General features: G+C 45.8%; 1 protein-coding gene across 1 annotated transcript in view; it reads right to left on the reverse strand.

The window, feature by feature from the left end:
• The window catches only part of CCDC172 (coiled-coil domain containing 172), a 552,772-nt gene that overhangs the window by 132,049 nt on the left and 392,954 nt on the right, over positions 1-27,769 (reverse strand). The gene's annotated exons all lie outside the window — the stretch shown is intronic.

Here is a 27,769-nt window from a genome sequence, read left to right on the forward strand (position 1 = left end):
AAATTCCTGTTATTATCTGGACATATCGGACGTATCGGGTCAGAAAAACATCTAGTACTATTACAAGATCTTCCTCTACCTACATAGGCTATGGTTTCTGACTGTCCTGTGGGCAGTCCTGATCCTTCCTCCTCGCTTTGTTCGAACTGGTCTACCGCTAATCTCTCTTCGTGTAGGCGTTCTATTTCTCTACGGATCTTTCGGCACATGGCTATTATACATTTTTGCTTATCATGTCTCCCTTCTGATATATTCTGGCTCCATCTGGTAAGAGTTTGCATTGCTTCCGGATCTACCCCCGGTCGGTCTTGATTTCTGATCACACAATTTATGAGGAAACGTAACAGTTCCCCCTGTATCTCCACTTTCTGGTATTCCATAGCTCTGTTAATACATTCAGAATCTCGCCCTGTTTGGACAAAATGGTATATATTATCTAGATGCACAGTCATTCCTGGTAACTTCCCTAAATACACCGCGGCTCGTCTGATACGTAATGATGCCATGATCATTTCGTCCTCTTTGCCGGGCACAGGGTCATATCTACAATCTACTAGAAGTTCCTTAAGCGTGCGGGCATTTATGAGTTTGGGGGTACGTGGATGTGCTGATTCTTGAAAGGTAAGTTTATTTATTCTGGGCGGCGTAGAAAAAATGTTGGTAGCACCTCCGGTAGCCCCATCTGGGGTATCGGGCGTGAAAGGATTCGTTGAACGCGATACAGCAACTATAGGTGTGGACACAACTGTAGAAGTAGTTGTAGGAACAGATGTGCTTGCCGGAACTTGTGTCAGGATTTGTTGCTGTAGAGATACAGATACAGGATCTTGGCGTTGAACCTCCCCGGCAGGCGGTCTATGTGGGGCGGGGTTAGCATACTCGGGAGCTGCGTCATCTAAGTATGAGGAAAGAAAAACATCTTCTGCTGTTCTAGGATGCCCCTTAGGATGCATTTTTATTGGGAACAATGGGGGTGGCAAGTCTTTTGGTATCTCCGGAGTAGCCTTAGGTAATCCCTCGGCCAGGAGGGGATACATACCATTCATAAGGGCATTTCTTTGTCTGTCTACTTGTTCTGATTTCACTCGTGTACCTTCTTCAATTAATAGACTTTCTCGGACTTTATTTGAACTCTCCTTATTTTTCTCCTCCTGTCGGAGTGCTTTTTCTATACGTCTATGAGATTCTTTACGCCATAACTCAACGGCGTCTTTCTGTGACTGTCTGGCTTTCCTTTTCCATAACTCTTCCTCTACTTTCATGATGCACTCTGCATCCCAGGTCCCAGCTGCGGGCCACCTCTGACTTTCTGGTAATTCCTTGGTGTAGTCTACCCATAAATCAAGAAATAATATAGCGTCTAAGCCGTGTTTATGATACATGAAGTACCCTGGAGTGTCCCTAGGAGGAATAGGAACAGCTTCTTCGAGTACCCCTTTTCTAGTTGTGATCTGTCTTAATTTCGAAAAGAGCGGCATATTGAGAACTGATCTGATACTTGATCTTGAACAAACCTAATACAATAAACACGATAATGAACAGTCATTCACACCACAATATGCAGGACGTATTAACACATTTAACATTTAACATTTAAATGAGCAACAATGATGATGACGATCTAAGGAAACTTAATCACTTAAACATAATACTCGGCATTAACTGAATTATTCTGAATTTATATACTTGATATACTAGATATACTGCTAAACAGTACAGATACACTGCTAAAACAGTGCAGACCGGATTTGTGTACCCAAACCCGTCTTGACCGGCACAACCTATGTGCACGTCAGAACGCCTCCCCAGTAATGGTACTCACCGGGTAGCTCGGAACGGAAGGCCTCGGAACGGAACTGAACTGGACCGGACTGGACTCGACTCGAAAACTTCGGACACTTCGGAACATCGGAAACCTCGGAACTTCGGAACTTCGGAACTTGGTGGGCCTCTGTATACCTCGGATCTTGCTCTCTCAGCTAGGCTCTGGTCGGGATACTTCGCACTTCTCACCGCCTCGTCTGGGTGTTGATCGCAGCCTCAGTCGCCCCCGCTTGACCGGAGGGAGATACAGGAAATCCTGCTGGTACGCGTTGTTGTCCGTCCAGCTGTGGCAGGAGACCGGGCCTGCAACGCACCGCCGGCGCGTGAGATGAGAAAGTGTCCCTATTCGGGCGCCATTCATGTGGTAAATAATTTAATTACCGGGACTTAATTTGATACAGAAACATAATAAAAATAGCTCAGTAAATAAGAGGCAAAATCCGTGGTATTAGAGGTTCGGAATGGGCTTTATTCCAATGGACGATTCGAATCGGTGACTCCAAGTTCCATCACCACGGAGGTTCAGGAAGTGAAGTACATACTTTATTGATAAGTAATCACTTTTATACAATAGGCATTACAGTGAAGCAAATGCAAGAGGCGTAACAATTGATAGTGTAGATAAAACATACATGCGTAGCAAAAGTGGGCGTAACTGGGTGTAACTAAAGAACGTCATCAGGTGTGATGTCATAATAGGGTGGTTCCATGAAAGAATTTCGCAATGTCAGCAGAAATACTTGGCAGAAATGCGCGCGCAGCAGCATGACGTGTAATTGACGTGCAACTAGGGGGTGAAGGGGACTTGACATTTAGCTCTACATGTGGCGACAGAAGTCTGGAGGGTCAGGTCAACCTAATCCCAAATCATATCTAACATCCTATGTTTAAAGAACTATGTTATCCAAAAGAGAGGTCTCTTAGAGTAGAATCTTATTCTATACTGACTATACTGACTGTTAGTGCGTGTACAAGCGTCTAAGTGTCTACACTAGATGCGAGGGCAGAAGTCTTCCATAATAATAGGGCTATGAATTACTTGCATAAAGACAGAGAAGCCGGGCCTTTGCTCGGTAGCTGGAAGAATGTTTACTTAAACTACTAGACAGGAATGCATTGGGCAGGGAGCGGAGCAGATAATTTCGAAGGTGAAATACAGTTTTTGGCAGGCAACAGGCTGATGTCAGGCATCGTGAGCCGCGCAGGGAATGAGACAAAGTTCATGGTCACAGATGCAGGCTCAGACTGGAGCTTTCAGAGACAGAAGGCAAGAAAAAGCTTGATGACAGAATCAGGGCCTACTTGCCTGGACTGTAAAATGGCATAAGTGAACCATATAAAGCCGGTGGCCTTTCATACTTAGGAATGGAATATCCGGCCTATTCATGGCGGATCTGAAAGAGGACATGTTGACGGTGGACGCACATGTGTTTGCGTCTTCATAACTGGAACTGGAGGGAACATACATGTACTTGTGATTCATACATGAAACCGTTGGGGTCCAAGATAGGGGACATAACTGATCGGAAAAATCCATATTTCCACAACTCTCCCACTCTCTCTCACTGACTGACTGACTCACTCTGATTGGCAGACTCTCACTGACAGACTCACACACTCTCTCTCACTGACTGACTGACTCACTAACTCTCACTAACAGACTCTCACTGACAGACTCTCTCACTCTCTCACTGACTGACTCTCCCACTCTCTCTCACTAACTGACTGATTCACTCTCACTGACTGATTGACACTCGACTGAGAACTCAGACTCTCACAGACAGGGAGTTTGCTGCCTACCTCCCACAGATTACAACTGAGTATCTCAAGATTAATTGGAAGTCCACTACTACAAGGGCAACTGAGCGAGAGGCCACTGCCACAACAGTGGGGGAGACGGGACAACTTGAAAAAGAGATCATAGTTGGGGAACGAAGGTTGGCAGAGATGGAGACACAAATGCCACACTCAGAGGGTTAGGGGGCAATGACTATTAGGACACTAGTGGACCTGAAGAACGAGTTACTTACCTTTGGTAACAATGTATCTGGTAGAGGCAGAGTCTAGCCGCAGATTCCTTAACTTTGAATATCCCCAGGCGTCAGTCTGGATCCAGAGAATCTTCAGCAGTATCTCTGATCGCCGGGGGACGGCGTACATGGCTCTGTCCTGACATCGTCCACGGATATGACATCAATTGAGCCATATAAGTCCCTCCCGGCGCGCTGAAGTCAGTTTTCTACTGTGAAGCTTTTCCGCACCACAACGCGGAACCACTACCAAAACCATGAGAGTTAGAGAGCAGTGTGCTAAAAAAGATAAAAAATCTTTGAAACAACAATGACAAGAAATCACAGAATGATGAGAAACATCACCATGTATATAAGTGAAAGAGTACTTTATGCTGTAAGGGACTGAAGGGAGAGAGTATGGTGCTCGCCCCTAGAAACAGTGTCACAGAAGTGAAGAGCCATGCCCTCCTATGAGACAAAATGGCATTGGAAATGATTGTCATGACAAACGATAGTCAGTCTGCAATCACAGAATGTAACTGTAAAGGGCAACAGAACTGGAACAACATGACTCATGGTAATTTACCACATTTCTGAAACGACAGAGAATGCGCAATCATACACCCTATAAATGACCTATTGACTGTAGTACAGTCAAATAGACCCTAAACCAATTGACCGCAACATAGTCAAGGATACCCCAAGTAATGGTTAAAAAGTAGAAGAGGGTGGAAGGGAGGGTAGAAGAACATGATCAATCCCCACACTGGAAGAACCACGGTGGAGGAGCATGGAAGGACACTTGAACCCACCACCCAATTACGAGAATGGGTGTAGAAGCAACAGATAAAACAGCATGAGACATCCTACCCCAGAGGGAGTAGAAGCAGACCACCCCGCAGGAAGACAAAGGCCACCTGTAAGGAGGCAAGTGGGTAGAACCCAACCTGAAAAGGCCCTTGCAGAGCGGGGAGGATGGGTGGGCGTTAAGGAAACTGTGGCTAGACTGTGTCTCGATCAGATACATCGTTACCGAAGGTAAGTAACTCGTTCATCTGATAGAGACATCTAGTCGCAGATTCCTTAACTTAAAATAGATACCAAAGCTATACCCCATTGGAGGAGGGTCTGCGACGAACCCGCCAAAGAGAACTCATCCGTCAATAACAGTGACCAAAACTAGGTGGGGATAGCAATGCCAGCATGGCTGACACCTGACCCATTAAGCTCTGCAAGGGAGCATTAACAAGGGGAGGCAAAGGCACCACAATCCATCAGAGAACGGTACAAGACCTCTCTCGTCCAGAAAGGGACGAAAGGGAATCACATAACGAGAACAGCCAGTGCATAATGGAGAGAATTCCTCAAACTTCTGCAAGAAGAAGTTAAACCAAGTACAGGATCCCATGGATCTGCAAGAGACGAAGTCCCAGAGAAGGAACAAAAAAGTATGACATAGTCAGAGCATACAAACTGAGCATGCACAACAGTGGATGGCAAAAAATGACATGTGAAGGGACAGATGTCACCATGCAGAGAATACAGACCATGACTACCATGAGGTACATGTATGTGGATGACAGGGATACACATAAGCAGACAGTGTGGACCGTGAGAACTACACCACACACATGCAAGAGCCCAATGAAATGTAGCATCAACAGCACATAGGCAGAAAGAGACAGGCGCATCACCAGGTAGTCAACCGGCCAACCGTACCCAGAGGTACAATGGTTAATGGATACTGGCCAGGACGGGCACACACATAAGGCTCGCTCCCATGAGGAAGAGAGAGAGAGAGAAAGGGAGAGAGAAAAAGAAATGGGATCTGGGACAAAAACCCCAGATACCACAGCAAGGAAAACAAAAAATAGCATGCTTGCTCTGTATCTGTGTGTATATCTCATGACATATATATATAAACATATGCATATATATGACAATGTATGTATTTATTGAAAGACAAGGGGAACTCGAAGAGCATGCATGCCCTACATAATATAGGAGGCCGCACAATTGGTACCAACAGCACCAATGTGAACCATAACAGGATACAACACATATCAAGACACTTCAAAAGCACCATTATCCTCCTCGTCGGGGAAGGAACCCTGGTCTCCCGCGTGACAGGCGGAGATATTGACCACCACACTAACGAGAAATGAGTACTGATAACATCAGCAGGGGCCAGGAACAGGAGTATCTGAGCCCCTGAGCTGCAAGGAGCAGAGGGACTAGAGCCCATGCCTGGGAAGTGCATAGGGAAAAGGGCACAAGGCAATGTGCAGCAGTGGCATGTCTGGCGAGACTCTACTGCCCATAGGGAAAAACCAGACAGGGTCTGAACCACGAGAAAAGACCTAAGCACATCCCAACACCAGAGAATGAAGAGCAGACAATACCACAAGAATAGAACGCAGCCAAGACAGTGGCGCAAGGTGTACCGCAGGCACCCCATGACTGTGAACATAACCAGTGTGTACTCACATATCGTGTCCGCACAGAACACGAAAAGAAACTGCTCCAGAGCGGAACAGAACAACATGCCCACAAGGGACACTTGCGTACATAGGCAAAAAGAGTACACCGAAAAGGTGAAAAAACACGCCGGGTGAGCCAGGTGTGGCAGAAACCCAAAATTACATTGGAGAAGTCTGCATCCATAGAGGCAAGAGAGTGCTACGGACCAACCATAGACCACAACTCATAAGCTCTAGGAGAGAGCCACGCCAATCTTGTGGGTCTCACCAAAGGGGACGTCCTACAACAGTAGGAAAAGCGACGAAGTGAAAAGCCTACAGTATGAACTATAGGACAATTCCCCAGAGGGACAGAAGACAACCATCTTAAGAAGACTCCACTGGAGCCTTCGAAGCTTCCTGTGCAAGGAAGAGAAACTATACAGTAGCCAATGAATACCCCACATAGGGTATGTCTTATCCCCATAAAAAGCAAGGGACACCTCGTGAGACTAGTTCGTAGACTGAGGACTCAAAAAGAAATGCAGAAACAGCTAGTTTGCTGTGCCAAATAAGGGCAAAAATGGCTGAGTAGCCGTACAGTCTGTCCGGGAAATAACATCTTGAACCTATGGACGGATACCAGAAACAACTGTGACAATACTGCAACCAAAGTAAAAGTCGGCAACAAGGACTAAAAACCATGGTATTTACGGAAGCCCAGACATGAGATGTTGGACTACTGACTCAGCATTACTGTCAAAAAGGGTGATGCTATGAAAGGACAAATCCCGAAGACACTCCTGAACATTTTCAGGAAAACTGCTATGGCGCAGCCAGGCATGGCGACACAGAGCAACTGACCTGGCCATAGCCCTTCCCACAGAGTCAGTGGTGTCCATGGCCGACCGAATGGAAAACTGTGCTAATTCCCGGCCATCATGAAGCAGCCGATCCAGGTCAGCCCGAGGGCCCTCCGGAAAAGATGGAAGGAGACGCTCGAATGACTCCCAAAAGGTAAAAGTAGCCCGTGCCAACACACAAGACATGTTCAAGGACCAACGGGCCGAGCTGGTGGACGCAAAGACATGGGGGCCACACGACTCCAACCAACGGGACTCCCTAGTGGGAGGAAGGTAGCGAGACTGAGGCTGCCCAGACTACCGGCCCTTGAGCCTTAGGATGGAGGGACAAATAGACAGCATCATCTGGAGCCGGCCGATGATGATGTGCAATAGCACGCTCCACAGGGTTTCCTGATGAGGGTCTCGCCCTAATTTCCCAAGAAGAATGTCATATAATGACCCACCAAAAGGCAGCAAGGGCTCCACCTCCAAGGCGCCCTGGTGCAGTAGATCCAACAAGGGATCAGAAGGCAGAGAGACTGAGGGAGGCTGCATCTGCAAGATATCTGTAGCTTTGCGAACCGCTCTCGTAAACGCTGCACTAGCCTCCGTGGCCATTCTAGATGGTGATAATAAGCCATCTGTAGGGGACGGTTGTAGGCTAACCCGTCCACCAAAAGGCAGAGGCTCTGCAGCCCCAGGACGAACAAAAGCCTGCCAGTTCCCCATGAGCACCTGCTTCGAAGAGCATGAAACAACCCTGGGGGTGGTGAACCCTCGGGGGCCTCATCCTCATCCACCAACAAAGGAACAGCAGGGGACGGCCTCGGCGTCGACCGACGTCAAGATGGTGTTGCATCGACGGCGACGACCAACGAAGAGGACTCATCAGCCCAGCGTCAAGCCGGCGTCGACACGACCTCCAACGACATAGGAAATTCCGGTGAGGAACGGCGTCGACTCGGAATCGAGCTCCTCGCTGCAGCCGCATCTGGCGTCAGCACAGGGAGCTGACAGGGCTATGCGGTGACGCTACAGAAGGATAAAAACACAAAGAAGTGTCCTCTGGGACTAATTTGAAAGCCTTACTGTTCAACACTTGCACACACACCATACCATACCTCAATCACCAAACATCCAAATTTGAAGGTCACTGCTCAGACCAAATCCACACTTGTTGGCACAGGAAGGCCTGACGTCTGACTGGGATGCCCCTCTGGGACGTGTCCCAACATTGCAGAGACTCTGGAACCGGACTCAGGGTTCTCATTGGCATCGAGGGTGAACCCAACGCTGAATTCCTGATCTGAGCCCCTACCCCCTCTGTGGGGCCCTAAGGCGTGCCAGGGAGAGGAGGTGAACCAAAAATGGCCTGTAAAGCCAGAGAATAGGCTTCCATCTGGGATCTAGTTGCCCCAACACCAGGAATTGCTGAGTAGGTGGGGGTGGATTCCTGGGGGCCAGTGTCCGGGAAGACAGCAGGCCCCGGCGACGCGTTTATGGGAGGACGTCCTCTGTGACTTCTTCTTGTGCTTACCTGCGTCATGCGAGCGACGTCCGCTGGAAAGACTCAGTGACCTGTCCCGAACAGAAGCCCTAGCTCGAGATAGAGAGGCGATCCAAGGACTCAGAACGGGACATCCAGGCACAAAACAACTTCATCCGACGTTCCCGCAGGGACCTTGGCTTCAACTGCCGGCAGGTGTCTCACTCCTCGGAGTCGTGGTTCTCTCCCAAGCACCACATGCAGATCTCGTGTGGATCCATCGCCATCTGCCGTGTACAGGTCTCACATGACTTGAAGCCCTTAAGCATTGCACACTGTTTCCAGACGCTAAAAGGCATTGATAAGGCGGAAATCAGAAACAGAACAGAGGAACCACTTCTCCTGGATCCGCGTTGGGACGCGGAAAAGAAGGAAACTGACGTCAGAGCGCCGTGATGGACTTATATGGCTCCATTGACTACATATCTGTGGACGATGTCAAGACGGAGCCATGCGACAGCGTCCCCCGGCACGCAGAGGTACTGCTGAAGATTCTTCGGATCCAGTCTGATGCCTGGGATATTCTAAGTTAAGGAATCCGCAGCTAGATGTCTCTATCAGATACAACAACTCAATAAGACATACAACAGATTCGACAAATATACTCATTAGACATTTCGACAAAGATTAGATGGAGATGGGGATAAATCTGTGGTGCTGCTAGCCTGGCTACTCAGCACGGAGCTTAATAGGACAAGAATTCTATCAGTGATAACGACAAGCAAATGCATAACACAGGAGGCCATTAACACAGCATTTCAATTAAATGTACAGAAAGTATACACACAGGCAGACACTTGACTGACATTGACCAACTATCTAATGGCAACGGGAATGCCCTAGCTGCCTATGCACGTAAGAGAAGAGTTAGACCAGGATGTATCCAGTGATGACCCCAGGTACAGACAGGCTAATACCTGATTTGTACAAGCTTGCTCCAGCTCAACTTAGGAAGAAGAAACAGGAGGTGGCAGAAAAGGCCTACTGAGGCGGCTCCTGGAAGCCAGGGTCTGAGTGGGGGCCTGGTGTTGTCCAAATGTTAACTAGGGAAGGGCACGTGCCTGCACGCGTCAGGGGTGCCCATTGTTGCCCCCATTGTTTGGCTTGGCCATTGAACTACTGGTAGGTATGCTGCACAGAGAGATGACAGATAAGGGTATCCAGATAGGACGTACAACATATGTGGTTTCAATGTATGCAGAAAACACCTTATTCTAATGAAAGATACAATTGACTCGGTCCTATGTCTACTACGTTTACTGGAGAACTTTAAATAGATGTCAGGGCTGATTTCCAACTGGATTAAGTTGCGGTTATGCCATATGGGCGCATGGCACGTGAGCCACCAGGGAGTCTTCCAAACCTAGGGTTGCCATCACAGCCCACATCTCTTAAATGTTTGGGTATATATATTTCCCATATGTTGGTAGAGGACACTAATTTGAATATTAATGGCATCTTTACAGGGCTGGAATGCTCACTACCCTTCTGGCGAAAGTTGCCATTTTCTGTTGAGGGCAGTATTGCCACTAGTAAAATGATTCCCAAGCGTCTATGCCCAATTCAGTGTATAATGGGCCTCCTACCATGCTCTGTTCTTTGACAGATTGACACGATGCTCACTGAAATACTGTGGGACAGCGCGCTTCTTAGGATTCATCTGAGTACACTCTAGCTCTTGTATGAAAAAGGTGGTTTGTCGCTCCCAGACTTTGAATATTATTATATAGCTTCCCAGCTACAACACCTCCCTCTTTGGATGGTGGAGATCCCCAACAGAGTAAGGACACTATTGGCGGGCTGGTATCTGCTGGGAGAACTAGGCGAGGTGCCTCTAACCTTGAGATGTGAATCCTGGATGGTGCCATACTTAATAATGCTGATCTTTCTGACCTGGAAGCGTTTTTGTAAATATGCAGTGAAGGGCACCCACCTTAGAGTCCAAGATGGAGATACGGTCTTACCCGGGGTTCGTAATTTGAAAAGGGTTGCGGAGACAACAGGATGGATAGAGGGTGGATATCGGGAGATTGGAGAATTTTTTGAGAGGGAGATGTTTATCAAGTTTGAAGAAGCAATGCAAAAAGAAGAGGGATTTCCATGATGGTAAAAGGTAGCCCCTTACCTTGTAGTGGAGACAGGGTTTTGTCTACATACATTGCTATGTTAGCATAAGCGTTTTAGATGTTAACGCCATCTTGCCACTTTGCTGCTTTTGCACATGACACTACAGGTAGTTGTTATTTCAAGTAAACCTGCTTGCTTGCTTTTCTTCACATGAGAACGGTCTGTTGTTCACATCTCTAGACGTGCACCGCGACCTTAGTCTGAACACTGTGTGCAGAAACCGTCAAGGTCAAATAACAATGTATGCTGTTGAATTCAGGTTGATCGACCCACGCTCTAGACACAACAAGCACACAGCTGCAAATGTCTGAAACTCGGGTGCCTTTAATATTGCATTTGCATGCATGATTCTGACACACTTGGAGAAAACCTTTCCAGACACAGAGAGCAGTGCTGATCCTGTGATGTGATTCACCTAAGCTGATCTTTGAGGTATGGGCTTCCCCATTCAAACCTAGAGACCTTCTATTATTATATAAAACTAGCTTACTAGCCAGGGGAGGGTGGTACACAATGTATTATAGGACCTGTTTCCCCTATCATTGTAATATGATTTCTCCCTTGGTTTTTTATGGTATTGTAACAATGCTGATGGTTTTATTTCTAATCATTTGTTTGCTTATGTTAGCCAAAGTACTGCATCTTAGAGCACGTAGTTAAAATAAACATTTGAAACTTTTCCGTGTTTCTGATTACTCACGTTGTGGACTAATATGAGAATAACAACGAAAAGGTGTTCTTGATTCCCACCATTCCTGAGAGTATTTTAAGTCGCTTGCTCTGGGTTGTCTAATCATTGGTAGCTTCGAGATGATACGGAGAATGAATGAGACACTGATGCTAGTCGAATAGGGGTTCTAGGTACTGAGGTGAGTTTTTTGGTACACCACAATTCACTGAGGTCCTGGTTTCCTGCGCATATTTCTGTGCATGAGCAGAATCCCCGCAACATGGCGCACTTAACGTTTTGGTCTTATGATTGAGACGCCTTAGTAGTGCTTATATTTGTCCACAACACCCTCACTCTTGTTTCCGGTTGATGGGAGTGACTGTTTGAACCTACCTATATAGTTGATTTATAGGTTCATTCAAGCTTGACAATTAAAAAGGTTTCATTTTGAATTACTGACCCTTTTGTGCTACTGTTTTATGAAAATTGTTTTTCTTCTCTGCGTTCTTATGGCTGAAGTTGCTATTGCAGCGCATAGTCACGCACCTCTCCTGCGTCATTTGTCGCAGTTCGGGGTGCCTGACGATGGAATGTCAATTATCTTTGTAGAAAGTGCCGATGCATCGTTGCCCTATGAGCTGTTTTACTCTTGGGTTACTTTTCCGGAGGTGAATGCGGATTTGGTTTAATGGCGCCCTCCCCCACACAGTTACTCTGGTTCAGTTAGCTCCCTTGTCCATTCCTGGGGCCATTCCTGGGGCCACTTGGCCAGTCTTGGCCGGGTTTACTCCTCATCCACGATATTTGCAAGCCTCGGTGGATGACTTACGTCAACTCCATACCGCCTTGATTGTGGTACATAGGGCTTTGGTGTAATACGTCTCTCGCAATGTCCAGGTGGGGGCACCTGTGGTTGCGACGCAACCAGCTGGACCGGCGGGGATTACTATTAGTCCCGTCATGGTTAATTCGGTAATGGGCAAGCGCCCCCAGAATAAGGACGATATGCCTTATTGGCTTGCTGAGAAATTTGACCAGCTGGAGGCAGTATTTCCTAATTCTACTCCTGTGGTAAAACACAGGATCCTTACAATCAGTTTGCAGACAGACTTAGTCCCAGAGTAACAGATTGTGAGAACTGGGGTAAGGTATTTGCAGCAATCTACGCGAAGTGCTTCGGCACACTGTCTATGACTGTACTGCCCTCCGTGATTAAGCGTGTTCAGGATAAACACGGTCCGGAGGCGCCGGTCGAGTTGGGAATGAGGCTTGTCGTGTGTTCGATGTAGTTGCTGATCTCATCCTTGCTAACGTCAAGGGAGATGCTGTTAACTTTCAGGTGTCGAATGCGCTGTGCCTTGTCAACGACGTCGATAAACCCCGGCAGTTACCAAAAATGATTGTGGAGGCTTATAAGACCGTTGGCCGCAATAGTTTGGGAGTGAAGCCTTTTGCCAAAACAACAGCGCAACCGCAAACTCAGACGGTTAAGTCTACTAAAGACAACCGTCCAGCTTTTCCTAAACAAAATTGGAAAACTAAGAAACAGGGAAAGCAGCAACAGAAACTGGGGTCTCGTCCTGCATCACCGATACAAGCGTCTACTGAACTCACTTACGAATTGCGCGATCGCACAAGAATTAGGTCTCCTGATAGATTTCAGGGTCCTGATCAACGTTCTTCTCATTCTTCACAGGAAACATCAGTCTCACAGTCCGGTGGAGGTGAACATGGCAGAGGTCGGGGTGTCCCTCAAGGAAGAGAGCAGCCCCGCCCGACTGGTGGTAAAGGAAAGCAGGACGACTTTGGACGTCAATGACCTCCATTTCAGAAAAAGAAAGTTGCTGCACTAACAGCGAGTATTGCCATAGATAGTGAGAACACAGCTTCGGAACCTGATATGGGCACTAACGCTGCTACTCAAACAATCTGGAGCTACAGAGGAAAAGAACAAACAGGTCGCCCCCCACTCACTGCACTGTAAATATATAAACACAAGACCTGTTCATTAATAGGCTCCTCATCTAGAGGTTAAACGTATAAGCCGAGGAAGGGGTTCCATCACAATTTTCCCTATACTACTCCTCACTTTTCATCGAGGTAGTGTCCTCACACTTTACTGCCTGAAAATTCTCTACTAAAAAAACTTTATTTATACACTTGACAGTCACAGCATCTTCATCCCAAAAATATATATAGGGATATATACCAAATCAAAACAAGGTTCCAACAATACATGTGAACCCAAAAACCCGTAATTACTGTGAAAAAAGGACAAGATGGTACCTCATGTGCGCACCACCAATAGAGCTTGCTGATTGGTACTTACCTGCTATGCCCACTGATATCATCATAGGTGACCATCTTGCCCAAAAATCTTTTTCTTAAAAGTGCGTCCCCGACAAAAGGTGCAAAAGTAATAACCAATCTGGTGTATTGAAAGAAAACAAGACCCTGTGATTTTAAAATTGAAATAAGTGTCACGGTTGCCCACTTTATTAATTATATGTGCACTTATTCAAATTAAAAACGGGTTGCCTAATAGCAATCCTTTATGTCGACATGTTTCATTGCCACTCTCAATTCTCGGCAATTTCGTCAGGACTGAAGGGTCTTTTAAATCACCATTCAGGGACACTGGTATATATATACACGTGACTGTCAAGGATAAACAAAACAAAAACAGCGCCAAGTCAAATCACCCACTTCATCTTTCTCAAAATATATACCAACTGGTATACATTGTGCATATTTAAAAATGGTCATTACCATGTAGGGACTAACTAATTCGTACCAGTCCTCCACTTCGTCAATGTGGGAAACTCCAAACGTGAGCCCCTCGTCTCGGTGCATACGCTACTGTCGTATTCATTCTAAAAATACAAACAGACAGGGCAGTCATATTTATCCTTCTCATTTATGCCGCTTTTAATATACCGACAACCGCTGGTATATACGTCTGTTGACTCAAACATCCTAAGGGCATCTCTAAACATTGTGCCTCTTATTGATTCAGGATACCATCCTCAAATTAGATCCATATCCCACAATCCATGCACTCCACTTACTGACTTCAGGAAATGCGGCATTTAAGCATCTTACCACCTCCTTTACACCTAAGCGTGTTTTCTCGTCCCTCGCTCACGGCATACTGATTTCCCGATCTACAAGTACTGTTGACATCGTCATCATATTACGTGACCCTCCTTTCTATGGCAGCCATCTTGTAGTGGTCCAATTTTCTCGATCTTATCAAAAAAGGCAACTTGTATAAATAACTATTCATTTTTCGACCTCTTTCATCTAGGGTTTTCTTGGGGGAATTCTTCCACAAACTTGACAGGAGCGCACAGCATCCCTCCCATTTTTTGGCCCTCTTCACTTCATGTCGGCCATCATGGATTGGTATACAAGTCACGAAATCACCATAAGAATGCCTTCAACATGACCAAAGCTATGAGCAACTCCTCTCTGCCCTCTTATTTTCTGGAGATCTATTCCTCAAACTCTCAAAACTACACCATCCTCCTTCTTTTTCCTTTTTTTCATTTTTCCTCATGTATAACAACAAATGTATTTTGTACACGAGCGTCTACGCCTTCTCAGTATGATCCCCTAAGTCTATAATAAGGACACACTGTCTACGATGGCTCATCTTGCGTAGTACAACATGTGGGATATAGCATCAAACGACCAATGGGATCAGTTGTTTAGAAAAAACAGCTAACATGCTTTTCTACTCCAAAGGTCCCAAATAACTAGGGGCTTCTCAAAGTAACCAATATATTTCACATATTGGTAACATGATCTACAGGCTCACAATTCACCAAACTCACGGATATCAAAGGACCCAATGCTTGTAATCACATGGTCAACCACTCTATCTATTACAAGATACATCATGTTCAAATCCTGATTTTATTCCACTCTATAAAATCATTTAATCCTGTCTGGTCGCACCTCTCTTGAAAAATTCATCGCGCCTCCTTAGTGGCCAGAATCATATCTATATTTTGTGGATCCCCCATCACTTTCTCCAGTACAACCCAAGTGAATGTGTGTTTTTGTTCCTTGCAGTGTTGTACTAGTTTGGTCGACAGTTTGCCCACTCTTATAGTGCTGAGATGTTCCTGCATTCTAATCTTAACCTTGCGTGTAGTGAGACCTATATATTGTAGGCCACATTGACAGGTCAGCCTGTATACGACATACGCCGTATCACAGTTACTGAACCGTTTCAGATACCATACTTTAACGGAGGTCAAGTTCACACTAAAAGTCTTTGTTGTAAGGCTACACACTAAACACATTCCACACGGAAAATGCCCAGGTGGAACAGTGGTTTCTTTCTGATGTAATTTCGTACGCGAATGCACCAACTTATCCTTAAGATTGCTAGACCTTTTAAAAGCAAGTCTCGGGGGTGGCATTTGAAAGTCTGATGTTGACAATATAGACCAGAGTATTTAAGAGCAGGGGCAGCTCCAGCAATCGTTTTGGTACAAATTGAACCTAGGATCTTCTTAGAAGACAAGAGATTCCGAGTCGATTGGAGTTACATAGCGAACAAATGTACCCGCGACTGGATAATCTTGATTATCAACACCGCTAAGAAATTGAGTGAGGAGTTGTTAAAAGAGATTGTGGAGTTGGAGGAAAACATTAAGAGAGATACTACCCTCACGGATACCAAGGAACAGTTACTGAGGATCCAAGAGGACCTCAGTTATTATAGGAATTACATGGTCAACCACAAAATTAAAGGCCTGAAACGTAATTTAGAAGGGTACACACACGAATGGGCCTTCCCTTACGTGGATGATAAATATTATCAGTCTGGGCCGGAACAACGACAGTTCACAGGACAGACTAGGGGAGGGAGACAACAGCAAGCTAGACGCACACCACAGAATTGGACCTTCGATAAAACATCTAGTGAAGAGGAGGAAGGAGAACAATTGACATCTAACCCTAATAGAGTGAGGTTCAATCCACAAGAGAAGACAAACGAAGATTTGGGGGCGATACTCCGTTCTTTTTTAGGGCAGAATCAAAGGGGCAACAGAGGTGGGGGTTAGGTGGGCAGAGGCCGTGCACGAGACAATCGGAATCAAACATGGCAAACGTACTCTCCTCGGATAACTCGGAGTCGAGGGAGGAACCAATTGTGAATGACATAGTGGTAAATCTATCTGACCACACTCTCACAAGTAGTGAATTGAGAGTTTTAAATAAAGGATTAGGGTTCGTCCCAACACCTAAACATGATTTGTTCAAATGCAGGGTCGAGTTTCATGAAACTATGAGGAAGATAAAACGTAGAAAGTTTTTTGCCAATAAACAACAGGAACCCCCCTCCCTTTTCAGTACAACACTTAAGAAACCCTCACAATTGTGCCCTACTAACACTATGATGGGTCCAGAGGTGGCGGTTTTTGAGAACAAGGTTCTTGTGGACATTGGAATTTTGGAACGTCAGAAATTTAACAACATGAGTTATAATGAGTGGCAAGCAGTTAGGAGTTTACAAAAGTTGCCGATAAGGGTGGGGTGGTTGTTGTCATGAACTCTACAGATTATGATGCAGAAGTGCAGAGATTGTTGGGAGAAAATAATAATTATCAACCTCTCACCTGTGACCCTGTGAATGAACTCCAAAAGACCATTGGAGAGATGGTAGGGATAGCTAAAGAGAAAAAATGGATCACTGTGAAGGAGGCAGATTTTTTGATCAATACCAAGCCCAGAACTCCGGCATTTTATATTCTCCCAAAGATTCATAAACCACAACGCCCACCCCCCAGCCGTCCTATAGTGTCGGGTATCCAATCTGTATTGGAACCGCTTTCTCAATTTGCGGATTTTTTTCTGAGGGAGTCAGTGGTCAATCAGAAATCCTTCATTCAAGACACTACAGATGTTCTAAATGTTCTTGAAGATACCTGCTTTGATCCTACAAATGAGTTTTTGGTTACAATTGATGTAGAGTCGCTCTACACGTGTATACTTCAAGACGCAGCACTGGTGGCAGCAGCGTGCGCCTTAGAGAAACAGGAATGGTTTTATGATGTTCCACGCTCCTTTGTGCTTCAATGCATAGAATTAGCACTAACTCGTAACTATTTTAGTTATGATAATAGACTGTATTTACAGACAACTGGTACATCGATGGCTGCCATAGAAAGGAGGGTCACGTGATATGATGACGATGTCAACAGTACTTGTAGATCGGGAAATCAGTATGCCGTGAGCGAGGGACGAGAAAACATGCTTAGGTGTAAAGGAGGTGGTAAGATGCTTAAACGCCGCATTTCCTGAAGTCAGTAAGTGGAGTGCATGGATTGTGGGATATGGATCTAATTTGAGGATGGTATCCTGAATCAATAAGGGGCACAATGTTTAGAGATGCCCTTAGGATGTTTGAGTCAACAGACGTATATACCGGCGGTTGTCGGTATATTAAAAGCGGCATAAATGAGAAGGATAAATATGACTGCCCTGTCTGTTTGTATTTTTAGAATGAATACGACAGTAGCGTATGCACCGAGACGAGGGGCTCACGTTTGGAGTTTCCCACATTGACGAAGTGGAGGACTGGTACGAATTAGTTAGTCCCCACATGGTAATGACCATTTTTAAATATGCACAGTGTATACCAGTTGGTATATTTTTAAGAAAGATGAAGTGGGTGATTTGACTTTGCGCTGTTTTTGTTTTGTTTATCCTTGACAGTCACGTTTATATATATACCAGTGTCCCTGAATGGTGATTTAAAAGACCCTTCAGTCCTGACGAAATTGCCGAGAATTGAGAGTGGCAATGAAACATGTCGACATAAAGGTTTGCTATTAGGCAACCAGTTTTTAATTTGAATAAGTGTACATATAATTAATAAAGTTGGCAACCGTGACACTTATTTCAATTTTAAAATCACGGGGTCTTGTTTTCTTTCAATACACCAGATTGGTTATTACTTTTGCACCTTTTGTTGGGGACGCACTTTTAAGAATAAATCTTTGGGGCAAGATGGTCACCTATGATGATATCAGTGGGCATAGCTGGTGAGTACCAATCAGCAAGCTCTATTGGTGGTGCGCACGTGAGGTACCATCTTGTCCTTTTTTCACAGTAATAACGGGTTTTTGGGTTCACATGTATTGTTGGAACCTTGTTTTGATTTGGTATATATCCCTATATATATTTTTGGGATGAAGATGCTGTGACTGTCAAGTGTATAAATAACGTTTTTTTAGTAGAGAATTTTCAGGCAGTAAAGTGTGAGGACACTACCTCGATGAAAGGTGAGGAGTAGTATAGGGAAAATTGTGATGGAACCCCTTCCTCGGCTTATACGTTTAACCTCTAGATGAGGAGCCTATTAATGAACAGGTCTTGCTAGACAGCGCAGCGGAGGTTACAATAGTGCGGCAAGCACTGCGTCCATATCTGAAGGCAACAGCAACTGCCACATTTAATACTGTAGAAACTTCTGACACTAGAGTGTCTCCCCCTGACAGACTATATGACATAGTCCTTTTAATTGAAGGTGACATACAGCGTACCATAAAATTGATTTTTTTGGAAAATCTGACCTCTACATATGACATCTTGTTAGCAGAGGCAGACTGGCCCCCAGCTTTCGTTTTGGCCGCTCCTAGAGGATAGGCGGTAATCCTCCCATCTTTTGCGCACACAGTGCCAAAGGAGCAAGCTCAGAACTTTGCAGAAGAGTGGGCACAGGTGCTTGCTCCAGCATTTTACCGTACTCAAGTTGGGTGGGATAAATGATCACCAAGCCATGAGATTCCGTTACGGTCTATGCCACAGCCATAACCCCAATATCCCATGCGTCGAGAAGCTAGATCTCACGTCGCAGAAATCCTTGAACAATTGAAATATCAAGGTGTAATTGAAACATGTGTGTCACCCATGAATAATCCTCTTTTCACTGTAACCAAACCTGATGGGTCGTACCGCCTAGTTTTGGATTATCGGCATTTGAACTCTCATTGTCGGACGTGCGCAGTACAAAACACCCACAGTTCTGCTCTCGTTGATAGTCTCATGAGAAAAAGGTTTAAGACCACACTTGACATCTCCAATGGCTTTTATAGCCATAACCTGTCCTCTATTAGTAGTCAATGGACATCCTTTACTTCAGGTGGCAAACAAAAACAGTTTAAAAGATTAGCCATGGGCTACAAAAACAGTCCAGGAGTCTTTGCCGCACATGTAGTCTCTCTGTTGGAGAGCACTGACCCTGATGCGTACTCGTATGTTGATGATATTTATCTCACAGATGACGAATTATGGCCGCATCTGTGTCGCGTTGCCCGCATCATTGTTATGTTTGCGGACTTCGGTTACAAATTTAACTTTGCAAAATCACACACTGCAGAGTATACAGTGTTGTTTTCGGGCTATGAACTCAACAACGAAGGTCGAGGTTTAGCACCTCACTTCCTGGAGAAATGTGCATGTTTGTGCGCTCCACCAACTCTGAAAAAACTACAATCTTTGCTGTTTTTTTAAAATTTCGGGCGTACTTATATTCCCGATTATGCCCAGCGTATCAAGCCGCTATATGCCTTGGTACAACCTACTTTTTCCAAATCGAGCTGGCTGCCAGAACATTCAGCTATCCTGCAATCCTTGCAGGTTGATCTTCTTGCTTCTAAATACTTATTGAAGCGTGATAACTACACAAACCTCGTAATAAGAATTGTGCCTGGCGCAGTGGGTTTCACGTACTTAACGTTTAATGAGGGAGACACAGTCCCTATTGCTTACAAGTCACACTTGTATACTTCGGCTGAAATGCGCTTTTTAACTTTCGAAAAAGTTTTGACGGCAGTGCAGATGGCGATTCTAAAAGAGAGAGCGCTGTCGCAAGGGAAACGCATGTTGGTTGTCACACCGTATCCTGCCCTTGAGTCAGTGACGAAGGCCAGTGTACCGAATTCTAAAGCTTTGCATCCACGTTGGATACAATTGGCCACTTCTTTGACGTCTCCGGATGTCACTTTCATCTTTGTTTCCTCGTTGCAGACTCAGGAGTATTTGCAGTATGAATTTGTTCATCCAGCTCCCCTGTCCTTGCGCCCGTTTGAGGATTACCATTGTATCATTTACACTGACGTTTCGGCGCAACCGGCGACGGATTCTAAGCATGCTTATTCAGCAGCCTGCGCAATAGTGGCTGGTACTTTTGTGAATGGAGAATTCAAGTCTGATGTTGTGCATACGCAAACATTGGGTGAATGTACTACCCAGTTGGCAGAGCTACGGGCTATGGTGCTTGCACTGGAGTTTGCTGATCCTCGAGCGGCTACTCTTATTGTGAGTGATTCATACTACTGTGTACAGTCTTTTAACGACAATTTATTCTTTTGGTCTCAAACTGAATATCGTGATTCCAGAGGTAGCACAATCAAACATAAAATGCTTTGGGTTCGAGTCGCAGAACTTAACCAACGTCTGCCGCTTGTGAATGTAATTCACACACTTGGTCATCAGCGCGTCGGGGTACACGTTGTTGGCAACAGTTTAGCTGATGAAGCAGCGAAAACAGCAGAGGCAACATATCTAATAGCAGCAGTTACAAGATCCAAAAGTAAAATTGATGATGACATCTTGGCAGCCATTGCTGCAACAGAGAAGGGTGATAATTACCCTTGAGCTTTCCCTTCTAAATACTCTTATCATTTAAGTCCTGATAAAGTTCCCTATGTGAGAATTAATGACATTGGTGACAGATTGATTCCCAACGCGGACCGCAGACTTGCTTTTATCACAGCTGCTCACGAAGGTATGGCCTCTGTCCATGCCAGCGTTTCAGCGACTGTCACTATCTTACAACGTTACTGGTGGCGCGGATTGTATAAACAGACTTGTGAGTATGCCCTTACTTGTGACATTTGCCAGCAGATTAAACCTTCTACTGCTGCGTGTTCACCTCAAACACAGTTGTACATATCTAATAAACCACTTGGGTTTGTTTATTTAGATCACTGCGGTCCTTTCTCCTCTGATACTGCGTATAAGTACATCTTAGTTGCAGTGGATTCGTGCACACGTTTTCTATGGGTCTAGCCACAACGGAGTGCTGATGCTCGAACTGTCATCAGGGATTTGCGTGTCTTTGTGGGAATGTTTACATGTGGTACCCTCAATTCGGACCAGGGTCCAGCGTTCGCCTCTAAGGTGTACAAGGATGCCATGAGATCTTTGGGGTCCAAGTCATATTTTCGTCTCCATACCGGCCTGAGGGCAATAGTGTTGTGGAAACGAATGAAGCTTGACTTAAAGCAATCCTTGACAGCTAGGGTTTTCGGTACTGGCAGGAACTGGTTGGCCCATTTGTATAGCGTTCAACGTGCACTTAATAATCTCCCTAGAAGGTCTCTGGGTGGGCGGACCCCATACTAAATGCTCTTGGGCATGAAAATGTTTGTCCCGGACCTTGATGGTCTAGACATGGTGGCATCGGCTGCACCCTTTGACGTAGATGATCATTCTGCTGTGTTACAGAATCTACAAGCGACTCGAGACAGTCTTGCGAAGGAACACTTGCCCTCCACAACTGATGCTGCACTTCAGATTCCGGTAGTTGGCTAGCTACCTTGAGTTGGAGACCTGGTCCATGAGAAGGTGGAGAACAAGAAGGAGTTTGGCCCCTCTTATTGTGCACCGGTTCCAGTGCTTGGCGTGCAGGGTACAAGAACAGTCATTTTACCTCCACTTCTTGGTCGCAAGGATAACAGGTACATCTCCATTGACAATGTCAAACTACGAGTGGCCGATTCTTCTTAGTATGACTCCAGCGGTCTCTTGTCCAGCAATGCTGAGAAATTCTGTTTTGGCTCCGGCAAATACAAACAGGCCTGACATTGCCATCGAGATGCATACAGTTACTAATCCTTTATTGCCTCCACCGGCTGGTGGTCCCGTTGAAGATACTGAGTATACATATCCCACAGATTTGTCGTTGCCTGGTGTGCAATCAAGTGCAATTGACCAGTCACGTTTTTCATTTGACACTAACTCTACAACATCGAATGCCCCATCGAAAATGTCAATTTTTGCTGTTTGGTTTAAAAGAAATTTTTTAATTCCCCCTTGGACTTACATTTGGCTGGTGCTCATATCTATTTTTTTGTTCATGTCCATTGGATTTGTGGTTGTCTTTTTTCGTCTAGTGAATGGACATTATCTGACCGAAAGATCGGCAATTAGATTAATTGATGGAACTTTGGCACCCCACTCCTCATCACACATCATGAAGAGGGACCAGACTTTTGTTAATATCACTGCCTGGCCTGTGTTAGATGGAATTGTATGGGATGCTGTAAAATTTCAAATTCATGGCCCTATAGAGGTGATTAATGTCCCCAATGTACTTTGTGTTTCTATTGGGGATGTTGTGAAACAAAACATATTCTTTGATGATTGGAATGTCCAAGCCGTAGAGGCTCTTTTTTCTGATTTGAAATATTATGCTGCTTTTGATGCTGAAAATTTGTATTTAGACTCAGAATTATGGAGAGTTGTTTTGCTACCAACATTATGGCACTCATTTCCTGCATAAAGCGAATACATTTAGAAATGTCGTTAATTATACACAATGGGAACATTGTCCAGCTCCCATTGAAGGCAGCTCCAAAACTCTAGTGAAAAAATTCACATAATACTGATTTCAGTGTATCTAAACCTGAAGCCTTTTATTTTAAAATGGCTGCTGAGTCAGCTTCCAAAGTTAGACTGACCCATACTAAATTATTGTATTCGAAGTCCTTTATGGATGAATTAGCTATAGGGGGCTATGAGCTGTGGAAAGATACCATTGATCTTAAATCTGTTTGGGGTTCTAAAACTTGGCAGGTGCAAGGCTCTGAGGCTTTGCATCGTGCGTGCCTTATTCCGAACCATATGTTATTTTTGGATTCTACTATTTTTCAGAACACCTGCCTTGGATTGGCTACTTCTAAAAAGATGAATGCCCCTACTATTCCTGATCTGGGCGCTTATCCGACCCAGGATAATCACACAGATATGTTCCTCGATGAATTGCAGTCCCTAAATATGAATACATCCTTTAATATTTCCACCCTGGATCCTCAAAGATGGTTATTATGGCAAAAAAGTTCAGATTCATGTCATCATCGTTTTCTGGGTGTAATCCCCGGCTATACACAGGTTAGAGTAGACCCCAGATTTTAATCTTCCCATTCTGTTACTACCTATTCGGTAGGCAAATTACGTCAAAATTGGCTTAAACATTCCACCTTAGCGTCAGTTAAACTTCATTTGTCCAAATTAACTGACAATGTGGATTTGAATGATTCTGTTAAAGGCCCTGTGGGTGGCAGGTCCAAAAGATGGGTATATTAAATTATCTCAATTTGAAGCTGCTTCTAGATTAAGAGCGATTGATCAAGCAAATTTGGAAAAAGTGCTTGCTGTCATTGATAATAGCATTAAAACCCTTTCTTCCAGAATTTACACATTAGATAATATTGTTTCATCTGTTGTGGATATTGTTCAGGATGACATGTCTGTCTTATACTATGGTCAAAATTAATTGTGTTCTATAATGCAGTTTGCATGGACTTTACAAACATTGAAGGCTGGGAAAGTTCCCTGGGATTACATGAACACATCATCTTTATTCCTGCCGTTTAATCTGACTGATAAACAACAGTTTATGTCCATGAAGGATGCGACTTATTCACTATTGCATATTGAAAAATTGTAACCTTTACCATTTTCAGTGGCCGAATCGAACTCAGCTGTGTGGCTTATCAATGGGTTAATCACGCTACCTTTTCCATTGTTTAAGTTCAGTTCATATATGAAACACTATGCCTTAGGCAGATATGAACCACTAGGTACAGCTTTTCTCCATGAAGTTTAGTCACTCCCATTTACATACAGGTGCATGAGAGAGGGTAAAGAGGTATATTTAAAAGGAGAGGATTGCACTTCCATACTTGATCACTCAGTAGTTTGTAGGAACATCCAATTGCATGGCGCTTGCAATGTTCACGCCCCGAATTTAGCTTGCCTTTTGAAGGGAAATCCTGTGCCAGCAATTACGCCAACTTTCACGTTATTAGCTAACGGTAGCTATTTGCTTTTAAATAATGAGGCGTGTTGCGGGATGCTTGCAGGGATTCCGTACATTGTAACTGTCTCACAATGAGTAGTCTGTTGTAAGAATGTGCTTTTCCCACCCACGCATGGGAGACTCAATGTGTCCATCTGGCCTTCCATACCAAGCATGAAAGCAGTGTTCAACAAGATGAGCAGAATAAGGGCTCTATTGTCTCAAAAAGAAGTCGCCCTAACTTCCTCTCGTGAAACATTTGTACTTCACGTAGCAAACACCCGCCTTAATGTGCATGCTCTTTTAAATACTGATCTCTGGGGTGTGGTCAAGATGGCGGACTAGATGGTCGCATAGTCCTGAGGCTCCTCGTTCCCGGACCCTGTCTCCGGCCGAAAACTCCCAGCAAATCCCCCGGACACACGGCCCTGTCGGGGACCAAGCACCAGGCGAGACTGCGAGGAGGCGGAGAGCGCCGGCGGCTGTGGTCTGACTCGCATCGGTGCCGCGTGTGCGATTTGACCGCCGAAGGCGAAATGGCGCCCAGACATGAATCCCGGCAGAGCGGGTGAGCGAGCGGGTCAGGTGTGGCGCCCGGGCAGTGGCAAAGGCACGGAGGCTCGCAGCAGTTCCCGGGGTTGAGGTACGTGACCCCCGCAGCAGCGACACACAGTGGGACATAGCGGGGCCCAGCGAGACTTAGAGGGATGGCGGAGCAGAGGACTCTGCAGGGACAGTGGCCAAATTGAGCACGCGGCCTCAGGGCCTACTACGCGCGATTTCGGCGCTGCGGAGCGGCAGTAGTGGTGACCCCTGTCGGGACAGCGAGCTATATGTCACCCCTATAGGAGGCCTTTGCAATCCTGAAGGCAGGGTGCTTGGTTCTAACTGAGAGTGTGCCCCTGCTTGAGCAGAACACCCCTGCAGCCTGCGGAGTCCATTCTCCCGGGTTGTCAGTGAAGCAGCCATATACTATATAGAGGGGCACCGTGTAATTACGCAATGACCATCTCGAAAACGGCTGCAACGAATCCTATCATGTTTGGTATCAAACTTGTTGGGATCAAACCCCCCACAACGTAAAGAGCGTGGGAGGTATGATTCCAAGCACTGGAAGAGCCCTCCGTTAGGCTTTCAGTGTTCCCGGTACCAGTCTTCCAGACCCGGACAGCACAAAATGGTTTCTGCCGACCAGAGACACATTTCTGCCCTCCTGCTGCTGTGCCAAGTTCGAACAGAGGAAGATTGAACAATTGGCATCCTGTCACAGGGAGGTGTGACCATCTCCCAAACAGGATTTAGTGTATTGGGACCGGGTGGGTGCGCTTACCAGCACCAGAAAGTCTGCATGAGGGGCACACTTGGTGTGCGCATGCATAGTCCAGTTCAAACTAGTTCTGGGAGCTGCTGGCTCCCGCTCTAGCACACAACTGGACACAGGACATGAGAGTAACCTCCCTCCTGTCCAGACCCTCCCCAGGGAGGGTCCCGTGAATCTTCCCAACCCTTTCCCTAGGGCACTTAAGGGCTTACCTGGGTGTAGGTCCCTAGATTCAATCAGACACCACTGCATTTCTACCGCCTAGCCACTCTGGACTTCGCTGGACTTCGTTTGGGCCTGACTTCATCTCCCTTCCAGTCTTCTGCATCGTCTGTGCCTGTGCGTCCTACAGGAACCTTCCAAGGACTGTGAAGCATCAAAGACACCTGAAGTTATCTCCCTTGGAGTGAAGGAGTCACTCCCCTGCATTTGCAGGCACCCCAACTAAGCTGACCGGTCTGAATAACCTGAGCTCCTCCAGACTTCGTGGGCTCTGCAAAACAGGCCTGCTCTACCCTCTCACCAAATTCGAGGCCAGTATCCCTCGTGGGGGTTACAATAACCGAACTCCTGTGAACCGCGTCCATCTTTCAGTTTCAAAGGCTTGTTGGTTTCTTTCCAAGAAGATCTTCGGGCTCCAAGTAGCCCCAACCTCGAGCATCTCCTGTGACCAGAATCTTCAGCCACACCGTATCGTGGCCTGCATCTTTTGGTGAGCTGCTTGAGGTACTCTCACGACTTCAGTGCCTCCGGCCTGTGGGTCCACTTGAGGGTCACACTTGTTTCGTTTGGACTCCCTTATTTCTCTGGCCTGCCCTGACTCCCCTGCTTTTGGTGAGCCCCCTGGACCTTGCTGGTCCCGACGTTGCTCCTTTGATTCCTGCATGGCTTGCCTTGCTAAGGCTTATTGGTGCTCCTGCCAGACACCGACCCCACAGCGCTCGACATCCTTCGTGGGACAGCTCATGCACAGCTCCTGGTCTTCCTGAGCATCGCCTTGTCCTCCCAACCGCAGAGCCAAGGTCATCGTCATCCTGCCTGAAGCACCCAACATTGGAGGGCCATCGTCTTCCAAGTCTCCTGGTCACTCTTGAGTGACATAGACTCTGTCCCCTCTGCTTTCAGGTACTCCTCATTAAGAATCCACGTTTAGATTCCCACTGACACTTTCTCCTCTTCCAGCAGCGGCACTTTCCTGAAGACCTCCATTGGGTTCGACGGCGTTTCGGACACCACTTCACATGTATGCAACCGGCTTCCCCTGTGGGGTGGCTCTCCAACCTTCTGTCTTCTATGGGGTATCTTCAGGGTCCACTGGGAAGGGTCCTTAATGTTTAAAAATCCAACACATAGGCTCGTAAGGAGCACGCGGTTGTGTTCCCACACTGCACACGCTCTCCATGGGGTCCCTATCTACTTACCTTGGTTGGTTCTGTGGGTCCCCAGCAATTCGACATCCTCTCAACACTGTCTTAACTCGAGTCGTGGTTCTTATACCATTCTCTTAGTATATGGTTTGGTCCCCTCGCGTGGGGCCACTGTATATTTTGTGCTATTTACTGTGTTTCCTGCTAAAGTATTGTGCGCGGTGTTTCTCTCAGTGTAGGAGATATTGGAACGTACTGCGAAGTATTATATAATAAATAAACATTTTTTATAAATATTTGATGTGGTTCTTTTTCACTTAGTCTATACTATAAGATTGCATTCAGGTAAAACAAGCTGCTTTATACTTCTTCTGGACTAAGCCTGAAGGCTGCTCTACACAGCTACCACTTAGAGAGCTTTCTAAGGTTGTCTAAGACCTCTTAAATCACCATAAGGGTTGCCTGGACTGATGCAAGGAGCCCACTTACATTA

Source organism: Triturus cristatus, chromosome 1_2 (assembly GCF_964204655.1).
Source record: "Triturus cristatus chromosome 1_2, aTriCri1.1, whole genome shotgun sequence".
In the NCBI taxonomy this organism is placed as follows: domain Eukaryota; kingdom Metazoa; phylum Chordata; class Amphibia; order Caudata; family Salamandridae; genus Triturus; species Triturus cristatus.